This window comes from Erinaceus europaeus, chromosome 2 (assembly GCF_950295315.1).
Source record: "Erinaceus europaeus chromosome 2, mEriEur2.1, whole genome shotgun sequence".
NCBI lineage: Eukaryota > Metazoa > Chordata > Mammalia > Eulipotyphla > Erinaceidae > Erinaceus > Erinaceus europaeus.
In genome coordinates this window covers 157,947,187-157,964,052 of record NC_080163.1, presented here as the reverse complement: position 1 = coordinate 157,964,052, position 16,866 = coordinate 157,947,187, and the positions used below count along the sequence as shown (strand labels likewise).

At 38.1% G+C, this 16,866-nt stretch overlaps 1 long non-coding RNA gene across 1 annotated transcript in view; it reads right to left on the bottom strand.

Annotated features, from left to right (window-relative positions):
• The window catches only part of LOC132536992 (uncharacterized), a 216,355-nt gene extending 200,874 nt beyond the window's left edge, over window positions 1-15,481 (bottom strand). The window contains exon 1 of the long non-coding RNA XR_009548504.1: window positions 15,418-15,481. This is a non-coding gene — a long non-coding RNA (uncharacterized LOC132536992). The remainder of the gene's footprint in view (window positions 1-15,417) is intronic.
• Between the last annotated feature and the right edge of the window lie 1,385 nt (window positions 15,482-16,866).

Sequence of the window (16,866 nt, the reverse complement as noted above, 5' to 3'; positions counted from 1 at the left end):
AAGATCTTCACATGCCAGACATCAGACAAGAAACGAATCACCAAAATATATAAAGAGCTCTGCAAACTTAGCACCAAAAACAAATGATCCCATCCAAAAATGGGCAGAGGATATGAACAAAACATTCACTGCAGAGGATATCCAAAAGGTTAACAAACATATGAAAAACTGCTCTCGGTCACTGATTGTCATAAAAATGCAAATTAAGACAACACTAAGATACTACCTCACTCCTGTGAATGGCATACATCAAAAAGGACAGCAGCAACAAATGCTGGAGAGGTTGTGGGTACAGAGGAACCCTTTTACATTGCTGGTGGGAATGTAAATTGGTACAGCCTCTGTGGAGAGCAGTCTGGAAAACTCTCATAAGGCTAGACATGGACCTTCCATATGATCCAGTCATTCCTCTCCTGGGGTTATACCCCAAGGACTCCAGAACACCCAACCAAAAAGAGGTGTGTTACTCCTATGTTCATAGAAGCACAATTCATAATAGCTAAAACCTGGAAGCAACCCAGGTGCCCAACAACAGATGAGTGGCAGAGAAAGCTGTGGTATATATACACAATGGAATACTATGCAGCTATCAAGAACAATGAACCCACATTCTCTGACCCATCTTGGACAGAGCTAGAAGGAATTATGTTAAGTGAGCTAAGTCAGAAAGAGAAAGATGAGTATGGGATGATCTCACTCATCAACAGTAATTGAGTAAGATCTGAAAGGGAAACTAAAAGCAGGACCTGACCAAATTGTAAGTGAGGCACCAAAGTAAAAACCCTGTGGTGAGGGGTAGACATGCAGCTTCCTGGGCCAGTGGAGGGTGGGAGTGGGTGGGAGGGATGGGTCACAGTCTTTTGGTGGTGGGAATGGTGTTTATGTACACTCCTAGTAAAATGTAGTAATATAAATCACTAGTTAATTAATATGAGAGGGGGAGAATTTATTGTATGTCTCAAAGCTTTTCAAAACACAAACTGAATTTTTTCAATATATAGGCTGTGTAGTTGATATGCAGACTCTCTCAAAAGCCTAGACCAAGTTGATCAGAAGCAACCAATAGCACAGCTATATACAAGATGCTGGGTACTGTACAGCAAACCATAACAAAAGGACTTTTCAAAGTTAACCCAATTACCAAATAATGTGATGATAACATTAACTATCGATTGTCTTTTTGAACCCTGAGACAGCAGGAACCTCCCATCTCCACTATAGAGCTTCTACTTCCCCCAGTCCTGGAACCTTTGGATAGAGCGCACTTTCCCGTATGCCTCTCCCAATCCATATAAAATAATATTTTATCTGCCGATCACAACCTGACCAACACAATGATTGCCACCTCAACATGCTTCAGCTCAGACTGTGTCCAGAGACTTCACATGTGGAATGACAACCCTTCAGCTTCATTACTCGGGTGAGACCTTTCCTTTCATAGTATACTCTAATTTCATCTCAGGTGGTTCACTTTCTAACAAAGTCCCAAAACCTAGATATACACCAGTTTCTGTGAGAGAGAGCATATGTTCACACGTATCCGTAAACTACTGCAAAATATATATCTGAAAACAGAAGTACACTAGAGTTTGCAGTGAGTACCTCCCTAACACTTCCCCTCCACTATTCCAAGCTTTGGGTCCATGATTGCTCAACAATTTGTTTTGCTTCACATGTTAACTCTGTTTTCAGTCACCAGATTCCAGATGTCATCAGGATGCCAGCCAGGCTTCCCTAGACTGAAGACCTCACCAATGTGTCCTGGAGCTATGCTTCCCCAGAGACCCACCCTACTAGGGAAAGAGAGAGGCAGACTGGGAGTATGGACCGACCAATCAACGCCCATGTTCAGCGGGGAAGCAATTACAGAAGCCAGACCTTCTACCTTCTGCAACCCACAATGACCCTGGATCCATGCTCCCAGAGGGATAGAGAATGGGGAAGCTATCAGGGGAGGGGGTGGGATATGGAGATTGGGTGGTGGGAATTGTGTGGAATTGTACCACTCCTACCCTATGGTTTTGTTAATTAATACTTTCTTAAATAAAAATTTAAAAAAAGAACACGCTCATCTCCAAATTAAGTCCTTTTCCATCACCACACAAGATCTCAAGGTCTTCTTTACCTCCTCCCATTCCCTCCTTTTTCAGCTTGTTCTGCCTTACTTAGGTACACCCACAAAGTCCTAGTTTCACTTTTTTGTTTTATTTTTTATCCTTGATTCATTAAAAAATATTTTAATGAAAGGAGAGAATGGGAAAAAGTGATAGAGAGAAAAGAGAAGAGGATATGAGGGAATGGGAGAGAAGAGAAGAGTAAGAAGAGGAGAGGAGAGGAGAGGAGAGGAGAGGAGAGGAGAGGAGAGGAAAGGAGAGGAGAGGAGAGGAGAGGGTGGGAGGGGAGGGGATGGGAGAGGAGAGGAGAGGAGAGGAGAGGAGAGGAGAAGAGAAAGAAGAGAAGAGAAGAGAAGAGAAGAGAAGAGAAGAGAAGAGAAGAGAAGAGAAGAGAAGAGAAGAGAAGAGAAGAGAAGAGCAGAATTCAGTAGTGGACCACACCAGGAAATTGACTGTGGGAGCTGAGTGCATTTTCTTTGAGTTTTTTAACCACAGGCCAAATTGTAGTTTTCAGAATAACAACTTCATTAACTTCACTCATCCTGCTTACCAGTAGCTTCAGAGAAGTATTTTCCTTTGCCTATAACTTGTTACCTCTACCTAAATACAAAACAGACCCTGAGTCTTATTTTAGGCCTCCTGCCAATGTACAAAGGCCCCCCTAGAGAAAGCTACTTTGTGTTGTCTATCTTAAAGAAAGTGAATCTGGATGTCTAACATGTAGTATTGGTGATATGGGTAATGTCTCTCCATTACAAGGTTTGCCTTGGAATAGAGTGGTTTCTGTGAGGGGTAAGAACAGATTTTCACCAGGACCATGGTTAAACCAAAACCTTGAAAATTAATGTACTATTATTGTTGTTTATAAATTTCTGTAGGCACTGAACTACATCTATTTCATTAGTCACACTCTCAACCTCTCTCCATTGGCAAACTGGAGTAAAAAAAACTGGCATATGAATAGATCTTTATTTTCTTAAGACTGTACTGCTTAGCCAAATGTATTCCTATGTTGGGGCCCTGATTGGGTGAATAAAAAAAAAAAAAGTAAGTGAATGACTCTTTTAACTGCACCACAGGTTATATTTATTCATTCTTTTTCACTAAACACCCTTAGCAAGTATTTTCCCACTCTTCTAAGTTCCAGGTATGAAAAGATTAATAAGACCTGGTATTTGTCATCAAGAAATTTATAGGTAGTATATACCTGAACAGATAATTATAGTAAAGTGCTAAAATGAACCTCTTCACAAGCTGGTAGGGGATTATAATGAAGGAGATGAGAAACTACAAAGGAGATGCTCTTTCCACTATTGCAAAAGGTATAAAAAATGCAGAGTGATTTTGATCATCAGCCTACAGTGGCACTTCATAGAGTCGCAGGCCTGGGAGAAACTTCAAGAGAATACTGACTTCAATGTTACAGAAATTTGGGCAATCTAATCTTAACATTCAGCAAGAAAAAGTTTGATAGCAATTGAAGAGATTGTTCTCAACAATGCCCTCTCAACATCATGAAAAAATAATAATTATAATAACTAGCACAAATCTAATTTCCTTGTACTAAAACAATGAAACAAAATGATTTTGTTATAAAACCTTCCCATTATGCTTAAGGGAAAGATAAGAAGTTAGTATTAATCTAAACTTTGATTCTTCCTCACTAATGAGCTGACAGCAGTACTTTTAGAATTCAAATTACATTGAAGGCAGGCTGAAATAATTGAATAACCAGGTACCAAGTTATTCTAACAATAAAAAAGCTGTCACATTTATTATATATAGGTTATCTACTTTCTATAATTGGTATTTATGATAATACCAAACACAATTTGTTTATTACTCAGTGTTTCAAAATATTGTCAGGATGTGTCTACAAGGAAAGATAATCATAATTACATGAATAATCCCCCAATTTCTTGATAACAAAGTTCTGGAATATAGTTCATTTTATGGTAATAAAAACAATTTATCTAAAATGATTAGAATGATAGTATCAAATGAGTTTAAGAAGTAAATTTTTTGCTTAATAAATATAATATTCCTCATATTTTCTAAGACTCAGAAAGAAAAACTACAAAAATTAAGGAGAGCTAGACATATGGGAATGGCCAGGGAAGTTATGTGTACTGATGCACTGTATCTAGGCCAACTCTGTGAAATCAGGTTCTATGGAAACCCGGGTTTAGGCCTGATATTGTTTACCTCAGAAAACAGTCATCAAATGCAAGTGTTCAACGAAGAATCATTATATCTCTGCCTCTCTCAATCTACTTCATCCATCCTCTGCTTAACTTTGTACTATTACTACGTATCTGGAAACCAACCACTTAGCTCTGTCAGAAGTCTTATAAACAAAAGGCATTTTCTGAAGAAGAAAAAAAAAACACAGCTGTAAGCTGTTTTGTGTGTGTGTGTGTGTGTGTGTGTGTGTGTGTGTTCCATCTAACACCATTCTGCTTTTAACATCCTTGTGTTTTGCCCTCTAGTAAGCTGGAGGTTTGTAGAAATATCTGTGGTTGAAGATGAACACTTTTCAAACCATCCTACTGGGTGCCTAATAAAATGCAAATCAAGACATGGGGAGAAGAAAAGTTCTCTGTCCTTCTCTTTACAAATAAAGTGTTACAGCACCACTTGCAGGGATCAGGAGCTCCATGCTGGGGCTGCATCTGCTCTTTCTGACAGCTCCCCAAAGAGTCCTGATTCTTCTTTTTTGCAAGCCTGCAAGCTGTTCTTGGAGAGCACAAAAAGAAACCTGATATAGGGGAGAAAAATGTTTCTCTGACAAGCAAGAGGAAATTCAAAATCTAAGGAAAAAAAAAGCTAAAAATCTAATATAGCAATATCTAAACCTGGGTTTTTAATATTAAAACAACCGTTTTCAGTGAGGAAGAGGAGTTGATAAGTCACTGATCATTAGGATATATGTATCAATAAAAGAAGGAACCAAGTTGGAGATAATACGAAACTAGAAAAAGGATAAGACATGTCAAAAAGAAAGTCATAGGAGACTTCTGAAGATGTGGTTATGGAGTAGCAGTAGCTGTTTTGCTCTCCCTAGTCAACTAGGAAAAGGAATGAAAATCACCTGAAAACTCAAATATATATATATATATATATATATATATATATATATATATATCCAGGATTTCTTTATAAACTCACCAAGTCATAGATAGTATGAACACATATGGCTTGTAGACAGAAAGGTGGTGGGGGAGCTATTCCCAGGACTAAAAACTAGGGCACAGGAATGGCTGGCACCAAATTGGAAGATTGGTGGTTGAGCTGCAACACTTCGAGGTCTGAGTTTAAGCAATAAGAACTGTTAAAAAATAAACAAAAAAAAATCATCTAAAAAATCACCAAATTATAACTGTGACCTTTTGAGTTTCTAATACAGTTGCCCCACAGAGGCTGGAATAACAGCAAAGAAACCCTATATTGATATCAAGGACACTGACCTAGACTGGTGACTCAGAATAAAATTTTCCCTTACTCATCAAGATACATAAACAGGGAAACTGAACACCTTAGCCACAGCACTACTTGCTGGCAAAACAAAACAACAAAAGAACACTAACTGTGGAAACAGAAATAAACTGTCAGCAAGGCAGCAATAATAGAAAACTCAAATGATTAGAGAGATAAAGACCTAGAAAATAAATGACAGATATAGAGTTCAGAAAACACATCAGTAATTCACTTCAAGAAACTAAAGTTAAGATTCAAAAACTCAGCAATCATTTTACCAAAGAATTATAAATAAAAAAAAAAAAACCCTCTAAAACAAAACTGCAGGGCCTAAAGGACACTTTGATCGTCAAAGCAGGAAAAGACTCTACCAGAAAACTATAGACCTGAATCTCTGATGAACATTGATGTAAAGATCCTGAACAAGATCTTGGCAAATCCAACAACACATGAAAAGAATAATTATCCAAGACAAAGTGGGATTCATCCCTGGGAAACAGGAATGGAAACAGGAATTTGCAAATCAATGTAATTCATCATACCAACAACAAAAAAAGAAAGATAAAAATCACAGTCATAACAACTGATGCCAAAAAGGCATTTGGCAACATTCGACACCCATTTATGATCAATAATCCTCAGAAACTGGGAATCAAAAGATCATTCCTCAACATAATAAAGGCCAATTACAACAAACTCACACCATCATTCTTGGGATGTGGGAGGAGAGCTTTCTCTCTAAAATGAGGAAACATACAAGGGTATCCACTACCTCCACTGTTACTCAACATAGTGCTCGAGGTCCTGTCCATCAAAATTAGACCAGAAAGAGATAGCAAAGGCATGCAAATTGGAAAAGAAGAAATAAAACTACCACTCTTTGCTGATGACATGATATTGTTGGTATGCATGAGACCCCTTCTGTTTCATTTGGTTTAAATCCTCCCTGCTTAACACTATTCTATTTACATAACCACTTCATTCTATTTACATAACCGCTGTTAACAAGCACCACCCTCCCTCCAGGGCATTAGTGGTTCAGTGATAGAATTCTCGCCCGCTCCACCCCCTCTCCTTGTCACACCCTGATCCTCTCCTTGTCACACTCTGATTTTCACCAGTCACTTTTCTCTCCACCCTCTCTATGACACATCCTGTTTCCACCCTACTTGGCAAGTATATATATAAAGACAGCATCATGAGTTTTACAGTACCTAGAGTTTAGCTTAGCTTGGTATAGATTGCGCTGCATCCTGCATGAATAAAGAGATACTGCCTACAGCTCAACCATGAGTCCCTGGTCATCTGTTACCCACCCGTGAAGCCAGCCCGGTGAAAACAACATAGCCTGGCGAAAACAACAGATATTACACCTAAAGAACCTCAAAGACTCCACAAAAAAAAAAAAAAAAAAAAACTATTGGAAATAATAAACTTAGTAGAGTAGCAGGAAAAAAATCAATACACATAAGTTTGAGCCATTTCTGTATACAAACAAGGAATCAGAGGAAAAGGAAAAAGAGACAATATAATTTACAATTGAGTCCAAAAAGATAAAATACCTTAATGTGAATCTCAGCAAAGAGGAGAAAGACCTTTTAGAATGAAAACTATGGGACATTGCTAAAGACAGATAGAGAGTGAGAGACAGAGATAGAGACGTAGAGAGAGAGAGAGAGAACACATGAGTGGATTAGCATTCCTTGTTCCTGAATTAGAAGAAAAAACATTATTAAAATGGCCATTCTATCAAAATTGTACTCCCTATCAAAATTCCAATGGTATTTTTCAATAAAATTGAACATGTCAAAAAATTTATGTGGAACCACAAAAGACCACAAATTTCCAAAGCACTGATAAGAACAAAGGGGAAATATGGAGATATCACACTCCCAAACTGCAGTTTATACTACAAAGTGACAGTAATCAAAACAGCATGGTACTGGAATAAAAATGAACACTTGGATCAATGGATTGGATAGAAAGCTGAAAAATGAGTCCACACATAGATAACCACCTAATATATGAGAAAGAGGCCAAAAACATTCAATGGGGTAAAGAAGTTCTCTTCAATAGATGTTTGGGGAAAATGGGACAGCCCCATGTAGAAAAGTGAAACTCGAGATTTTCAGGAGGTGTAACTTTGGACTAAAAGTGAATATCAAAGACTCTCCCCTCAAACCAACAAATATCAATAACCACTGAATCTATAAACTTCACTAAATTGCAGTTGGGACATCCACAGACTCTGAGTCTTCAAGCAGGTACTGGTGTGTGTGTGGATGGGTAAAAGGAGGCAAAGGACTGAAGGCAAGCACCCAGATGTTGAGAGTTCCAGCAACAAATAGCACAAATCTGTCTTTGAGCAACAGGAGACAAGACTGGACAGGATGCTGACTGTAAAAGTAGTTAATCTCTGAAATTTAGCCCATAGCCTGATGATAGCATCACACCACAGTAGCAGGGAATTTGCCAAACCAGTCTGATATTCCATTTCAAACTAAGGCAGTCATTCAGAAGATAATTTGCTGCAGCTGGAAGCTAAAAGGTTGCAGCTGATGGCACAAAAAAAAAAAAAAAAAAAACAGGAACAGCAATTCTGTTCTCAGATAAAATATGCTTTCAGGTAAAGAAAATAAATAGAGACAGCAAGGGATATTACATACTGGTAAAAGGATCAATTCAACTCAACAAGAAGACATAGCCTTTATAAATATATATGCTCTAGATTCGAGTGCACTCAAATATACAAAACAAGTACCCTCTGAACATAAGGGAGAAATTGACAGAAATACAATAATGGTTGTAGATCTTGACACACCACTCACAGCAAGACAGTGATCATCTGGATAAAAAAATAAATCAATCAACATTGAAACAGGGGTTTTAAATTAAACCATAGGTGAAATGGACCTTACAGATATATTCAGAACACCCCATCCCAAAAGAAATTATTATCAAGTACACACAGATAATTCACAAGGATTGACCATATTCTAGGCTAAAAATACAATGTAAACAAATATGTGAATATTAAAAGTATAAAATAAATCATCTCAGATCATGATGGAATGATGCTAAAAATCAACCACAAAAAGAAAAGTAACTTCCCCCAAGATTGGAAGCTAAACAACATTTTTCTGAATAACAATTGGGTCACTGAAGAAATCAAAAAAGAAATTAATAATTTCCTCAATGATATTGAATATACTAGTTACAACATCCTTATGAGGCACAGCAAAAGAAAACTTGAGAGGGAAGTTTATAGTAATACAAGCCTATATTAATAAAGAAATCACTAATAAACCACCTAACAACCCAACAGAAACTATTAGAAATGGAGCAACAGAAAGATCCAAAAATCAGAAAAAGATAGGAAATAGTGAAATTAGAGCAGAAATCAGCAAATGCTAGAAGAAGAAGAAGAAGAGCAGAAATCAATGAAATATAAAACAAAATCATCAAGAAAACTAATGAAACCAAGAGCTGGATCTTTGAAGGGGTAAATAAAATAGATAAACCACTAGCAACATGCACTATGGGGAAAGGAGAGAAAGCTATGGTAAAATCACTCAGAAATGAAATCGGAGATGTTACTAGAGATGAGGCAGAGATACAATAGATCATGCAAGATGATTATGGGCATCTATATAGAAATAAATTTGACAACTTAAAAGAAATGGACACATTCAAAGTCATACCAACTGCCAACCTTGACACAAGATGAAGTAAATAAACTTAACAGATAAAGTCAATAGTGCAGAAACTGAAACAGTATTCAAAAACTTCTCCAAGAACAAAAACCCAGTTTCAGATGGCTATACTACTAATTAATTATATAAAGCATTCAAAGAAAAACTAATACCCATTTTCCTAAAACTCTTCCAGAAAATAGAAGAGGAAATACTCTCAAATAAATTTTATGAGGCTAATATCACTCTAATACCCAAAGGAGGAAAGGACCTCCCCAAAAAGAAAACTATATACTTATATCCTTGATTAACATTTATGCAAGGATCCTCAACAAAAATTTGGCTAATCAAATCCAACAATATATTTAGAGAATAATCCATCATGACCAAATGGAATGAATTCCTGGGAAATAGGGATGGTTTAACATCAGTAAGTCAGTCAATGTAACACATCATATCAATAAAAAGAGAGATAAAAAATAGCATGATCTTATCAACTGATGCAGAAAAAGTATTTGTTAAGGTCCAACATCGTTTATAATAAATAACCTCAAGAAATAGGGAGTGGAAGGGAAATTCCTTAACATAATAATGGCTATATACGACAAACCCATGGATAACATCATACTCAGTGGGGAAAAATTGAAAGTTTTCCCCCTAACTAGAAAACTAGGGGAGGATGTCCACTCTCACCACATCTACTCTACATAATCCTAGAAGTTTTTGTCATTGCTGTCGGGCATGAAAGAAATATTAAAGGAATCCAAATATGGAAGAATGAAGGTAAATTATAATTACTGGCAGATGATATGCTGTTATGCCTAGAGGACCCCAAAATCTATGCCATAAAATTACTTAAAATCATCAATAAGTTCAGTAAAGTAACAAGTTACAAAATCAATATTCATAAACCTGTGGCATTTCTTTATACAAAAGATGGGCCAGAGGATAGGAAACTTAAGGAAGAAATCCTATTTACAATTGAACACAAAAAGATAAAATACCTAGGAATAACTCTAACAATGGAGGTGAAGGACCTTTTCAACAAAAACCATGTTAAAAGAAATAGAGGATGACACAAAGAAATGGAAAAACATCCCCAGTTCATAGACTGGAAGAATAACTATCATTAAAGTGGCAATCCTGCCAAAAGCAATCCATAGATCCAATGCATTCCCAATGACATATTTCAGGGAAAATGAACATGTTATCCAAAAATTTGTATGGAACTATAAAAAAAAAAAAAGCAAAAGCTCTCCTGAGGAAAAAGAAGAAAAATGGAGTAATCTGAATTCCTGGTTTCAGTTTATATTACAAAGTAATAGTAAATAAAATAGTGTGATATTGGAACAGAAATGGATATATGGACCAATGGAACAGGATAGAGAACCCAGAACTAAACCCACACATGGATAGACACATTATGTATAATAAAGAGTCCAAATTGTCCAGTAGGAAAAAGAAAGTCTCTTCAACAAATGGTGTTTGGTCAACTGGACAACCAGGTACAGAAAAAATAAACTAGACTACCACCTAGCACCACACACCAACATTAACTCAAAATAGATCAAAGATATGGATATTACACTTGAAACTATGAAATACATAGAATAATACACTGGGGAAACTTTTCAGGGCATTGAAATTAAAGATGTATTTGTAGACTCCACCCCATGGACAAGGGAAACAAAAATGAATATATAGGACTATATCAAATTAAAAAGCTTTTACACATTAAAATAAAATTCTATAAGGATAAACAGGAAGCCCAGCAAATGGCAAAACATATTTGCATACTATACTTCAGACAAGCATTTGATATCAAACATCTATAAACAACTGTTATAGCTCAACAAAAAGAAAAAAGAACAACCCAATAAAAAAGTGGGCAGACGACTTGAGCAGATGGTGATCTAAAGAAGAGATACACATGGCTTGCAGACACGAGGAAATGCTCCAATTCACTCATCATTAGAAAAATATAAGTTAAAATCACATCAAGATTCCACCTCAAACCTGTGAGAATAGAATCCATCAATAAAAGAAGAGAAGGTAAGTGTTGGAGAGGGTGTGGAAACAGTGGAACTCTGTACAGTGCTGGTGGGAATGCAAACTTGTACAACAACTATAGAGAACATTTTGGAGAATCCTTAGACAAAAACAGATGGAAATGCCATATTATCCAGAAATTCCACTTCTAGGCATATGTCCCAAAGATACAATAACAAACACTGGTTTCAAGAGATATATTCACTCCCATATTCATAGTGGCTTTATTCACAATAGCAAAAACCTGGAAACAGCCAAAATGCCCTTTGACAGATGACTGCATAAAAAATTTATGGAACATATACTCAGCAGAGTGTTCTTTAGCAATAAAAATATAATTGTGAGTGTTTTGGGGAGAGATAAAGTTGACAGAACTGGAGAAGGTTATGCTTCGTGAAGCAAGCAAGGGAGGAAGGACAACTACAGAACGGTTTCACTTATGTTCATAATACAGAGAATTGAGTATACAAATACAAAAAAACAAAATGTCAACCTACACCCAATACTGTGGGAGAACTATAGTGATCATCTATGGGGCTGGGGATGGAGACACAACACTTTGGTGATGGAAATGGTAATAAATAACTAAATTATAAAAAGTAGTCATTAAAAAAGGACCTAAGTTGAGGGTGACAAAAACTAGAAAAGTGAAAATAGACCACTATTTAATACCATAAATCAAGGCCAAATAAAAATGGATTAAAGATCTAGATATTAGACAAGAAACTTGAAAGTTTTATAGAAGAAAATATCAGTGAAACTTTACAAGACCTTCACATCAAAGATGTATTTGGAGATTCAAATCTTCAAATGGGCAAGGGAAATGAAAACAAGAATAAATAAAATAGATTGCATGAAGCTAAAGAGCTTCTACACATCAAAAGCAAGCTACACAAGATAGCCAGGAAATGCAGTAAATGGGAGAAGATGTTTGCACATTACACATTAAACAAACAACTGATATCAAACACTTATACAGAATTGATACAGATCTACAAAAGAAGCAAAAATAAGCCAGTAAAAAGTAGACTAAAGAATTAAACAGTTTTCTAAAGAAAAGATGCACATGACCCACAGACACATGAAGAAATGCTTCACTTCACTTATCACTAGAGAAATGAAAATAAAACTACACTCAGATTCTATCTCACACCTGACAGAATGGCTTACACCAACAAATTTGGAAATGACAGGTACTGGAGAGGTTGTGGGAAAAAGGGAACTCCGCTACACTGCTGGTGGGAATACACACTGGTACAGTTCCTTTGAAAGACTGTTTAGAGAGTCCTTAAACAAATAAAAAAGAAATTACCATATGATCCAGCAGTACTACTCTTAGGCATTTATCCAGTGGATTCTAAAACACTAATTAGAAGAGACATATGCACCTCTATGTTCATAGCTGCATCATTCACAATAGGAAAAGAGTGAAAGCAGCCTAAATGCTTATCAATAGATGACTGGCTAAAGAAGTTATGGGATATATATTCCATGGAATATTACTCTGTGATCAAATAAAGAGAATATTCTGTCATTTGGGACAACATGGATTGAACTGGAAGTAATTATACTTAGCAAAAGAAGTAAAGAGATGAAAGACATCTACCAGATGGTTTCACTCATATGTGGAATACAGAGATCTGATTTACATGAACCTGCCTAAAAAAAAAAAAAAAAAAAAAAGAAGCAAACTGTTTGTAAGACTTATGTGAACTACGGTGTTTATCTTTGGGAGGCTGGAGGGTAGAGATATAGAATTTTGGTGGTGGGTATAGTGTGGAATTATTCATCATAAACTTATAATTTTGTAATCTATTAATAACAAAGATTTATTTAAAACAAGGATGACATGAGGCTGATAAACAACTCACTTGGCTATTGGGATGCTTCGTTATGTAACAACTCACAACATTGAAGGAAACTTTGGTGCTGTGGAGTCTACTTCTCCCTCCTCTCTCTTCTTGCCTCTCTGTCTCCATCTTAAAAACAAAGAGAGGGGAGCAGAGAGGGAGTGAAGGAGTCAGAGTCATGGTTCTTGTCAAGCACATTCTTGCACTTGAACTGCCATTTTTCAAAGAGACACTAAAGTATACATTGTATATAAAATCACTTTTCAAGTTTTCCAAATGTTGAGTTGTTGGAAAAGTCATGACACAGTTTTGCATAGGAAAATACATTCTGACTTTTCCAACAACCCAATAATTATTTTGACAGGCCAAACCAAATAAGGTTATTAGGGCTGATAGAATGATTGAGGGACCGGGTAATGGCATACCTGCTTGAGAGGTATTATAATGCTCAAGGACCCAGGTTTAAAGGCCCTGGCCCCCAACTGCATGGGCAGGGTCATGAATGATGGAGCAGTACTGCAAGTCTCTCTCTCCCTTACTATCTCCCATCTTCTCTTTCAATATATTTTTGTGTACTAGAAATAAATAAAAATATTTTTAAAAGAAAATTGGGACAACTTCAAACATGTGATCTTATCTGCAAAGGGTGGAGGAGGAAGTCCTTAAAAAGAAACAAGAACCCAAGTATGAACCAGACATTTATTTGATTTCTGTAAAAACTGAATTATGGTATACGGAATCCTTGAGCACAGGAGGAAGTTATAGCAAAACCTACTTGTATGCGTCAAGTCCAAGGTTAAATTCTTCAAAACCACCATCATACTGCAAATCCTTGTGAAGTATGTATAGTTATCCACCAATTTATAAATGAAGAAACTAAACAGCAGAATAACAGCTCACATGTGATCAAGAAAAAGTCAGGGAATTCCCCTCAATGTGGTCTAATTAAAGCACTTGGGGTCCCAGAACTGAGCAGTGCTGTCCTAAACTAATTAGTTCTGCTTTAAAAAGAAATAAAAGAATGCCACTATTACAAAAATATCACTTTATACATAATGAATAAATATTGGGCATATTTCTGTCCCAGAGAAGGAAAGAAAGAGATGCACTATCATTAAACTCTTGCACAAGAAATCTCTTACACATCATATTGTTAATACTGATACCTAGATAACACTAATAATTTTTGTGAATTTCTAAATAACTGGTCTTATTTTCCAAAATAAGACCAGTTATTCAGAAATTAAAGGTAAGTTTACTGTAACTGTATATCTCTTTGTTTGCATCCTTATTAATCAATGAATGAAATTAGATTTAAAATTTTAATTGTGAGTCAACTAAGAAAATAATACACAAAGCACAAAGACCAGTAAGGATCCGGGTTTGAGCCCCTGGCTCCCCACCTGCAAGGGTCGTTGCTTCGCAGGCGGTGAGGCAAGTCTGCAGGTGTCTATCTTTCTCTCCCTCTCTCTGTCTCCCCTTCCTCTCTCGATTCCTCTCTTGTTGTTAAAATTCGGAGGCTCTTGCCGGGCTGGCTTGCTTCACGGTGGGTAACAGAGACGCGGAGACAACGGCTGGGCAGGGAAGCTGTATTTCTTTATTCAGGAACAACGATTCATAAACTAAGACAAACTAATCACCAAACAGAACTCTGCTGTCTGTTTGTGGTGGCACAAGCACTCCCTCTTACTCTGTAACTTCGAAACTCTCGAACTCCCGAACTCAGGAACTCTCGGACTCAGGAACCCTCTCTCGGGGTTCCTTGGGGCGGGGCCAAACAGGCCCGCGAAATTAACAGGACTGATGCAATTCTCTTGGCGGGGAAGAACTACCCAGTGTAAAGCATACAACAATTCCCCCTTTTCTTTTTAACTAAATGACTATAGTATCAAGGGTGTGGGGTGAGCAGAAACCTATATCGTACAGGCATTTTTTAAAAAAGAAACTGGCACAAACTAAACTTTATCAGCTTAAAAAAAAAATTCTTGCCTCTGGGGGGCTACTTGCCTCGACGGGCATTTGCATGGGGGCGGGGAACGACCTAGAGTCCCACAGGCAGCTGGCTGCAACTTACTTACTATGAAACAAAACTTGTTATTAGCATATCTACTGCATGATCCAACGTTTCTAATAGAGAAGGAATTTGAGACTTTTACATATCAACAACGTCTTTTAACCTTTTGTTACACCCATTCAAGATGGAGACACACCCTAGGTGTGGGCCGGAGAGGAAACCTCAGGCATGAGAATAATTAGCATAGCCATTGTGCAATCTACCATTTCTAATAGAGAAGGTAGTGGAGAGTTTTACATATCAACAAGTCTATTTAATCTTTTGTTTAGCCTAACTTAGTTAAAATATATTGATTGTTAACTAATTTTTACCTCAGACTTTAAATGTAAGTTAATTTTATCTTTATGAGAATTACGTTGAAAACCTTTTTCATTTAACTTTGACTAGTAAGAATTTAGCCTTAAAGCTACTGTTTACCAAACTTTAAACATACACATAAACATGGTCATTAATACACTAGGAGAGAAACCTTTGTTACGAAGACATGTCATTTTAAACACAAATTTAAATCTGTACTTTCTTAGTTGTTGAGGGGGGGGTTCACCATCCGGAGGTGGCTTCCCGCGCAGCTCCACTTCTAGGAATTGCAGGTTGTGATCTCTGCACAAATCTCTGCGTACTCCAGCTTGTCTGTCTTCACACCGGACCGGCGGCTGGAGATCTCGTGTGCCCAGTTTCGGCAGGAAGCCCGGGGGTCCAGGAGGCCCGGGATGGTTCCAGAATTCATAGAAAGAGGGCAGGCAGGCCAGTTTTGTAGAAGGCGTGGGCCTAGGTGCCCAGGGGTGGCGGCCATGATAGGCCGCCGCGGCCCTGCCCCATGGCCCTGCCATGTCTGCTGCCCTGTTCGCAGTGGCCGAGCAGTGTGGAGGGATCACGCGTCCAGTGCCCTGCGCCACGCGGTGGAGAGCCGGCTCCTGTGGGCTGGCCTCGGGCTCTTGCGTGTTGGCCTCAGGCTCTTGCGTGTTGGCTTCGGGCTCCAGGGGCTCTTGTGTGCTGGCGTCGGCCTCCTGCGGGCTGCGGGGCTGCGGGCGCGGTGCACGGGGTTGTGTGGGCGCAGCCGGCTGGCTGGCTGTTTAACCAGGTGGAAACAGCAGCTCCGCGCCTCGCCTCCTGCCCGCTGGCTCTTCCCGCTGGCTGTTCTGAGTTCGCCCGAGCGAGTGGAAACCACAGAGTGGTCCAGAGATAAATGTTCTAGAAACAGCAAAACAGTCTCGTGAAGAAAGAGCAGAGGCCTTTGGAGATCTCTTCACAAGCAGAAGAGAAGGCCATAGTGCATAGGTAGACAAATTGTCTTTACTTATCTGAGAGATGCGCAGGTCAGGTCCACGTGGGTGCCATTTGTTGTTAAAATTTGGAGGCTCTTGCCGGGCTGGCTTGCTTCACGGCGGGTAACAGAGATGCGGAGACAACGGCTGGGCAGGGAAGCTGTATTTCTTTATTCAGGAATTCCTTCTCTATTAGAAACGTTGGATCGTGCAGTAGATATGCTAATAACAAGTTTTGTTTCATAGTAAGTAAGTTGCATCCAGCTGCCTGTGGGACCCTAGGCCGTTCCCAGCCCCCATGCAAATGCCCGTCGAAGAAAGTACGCCCCCCAGAGGCAAGAAATG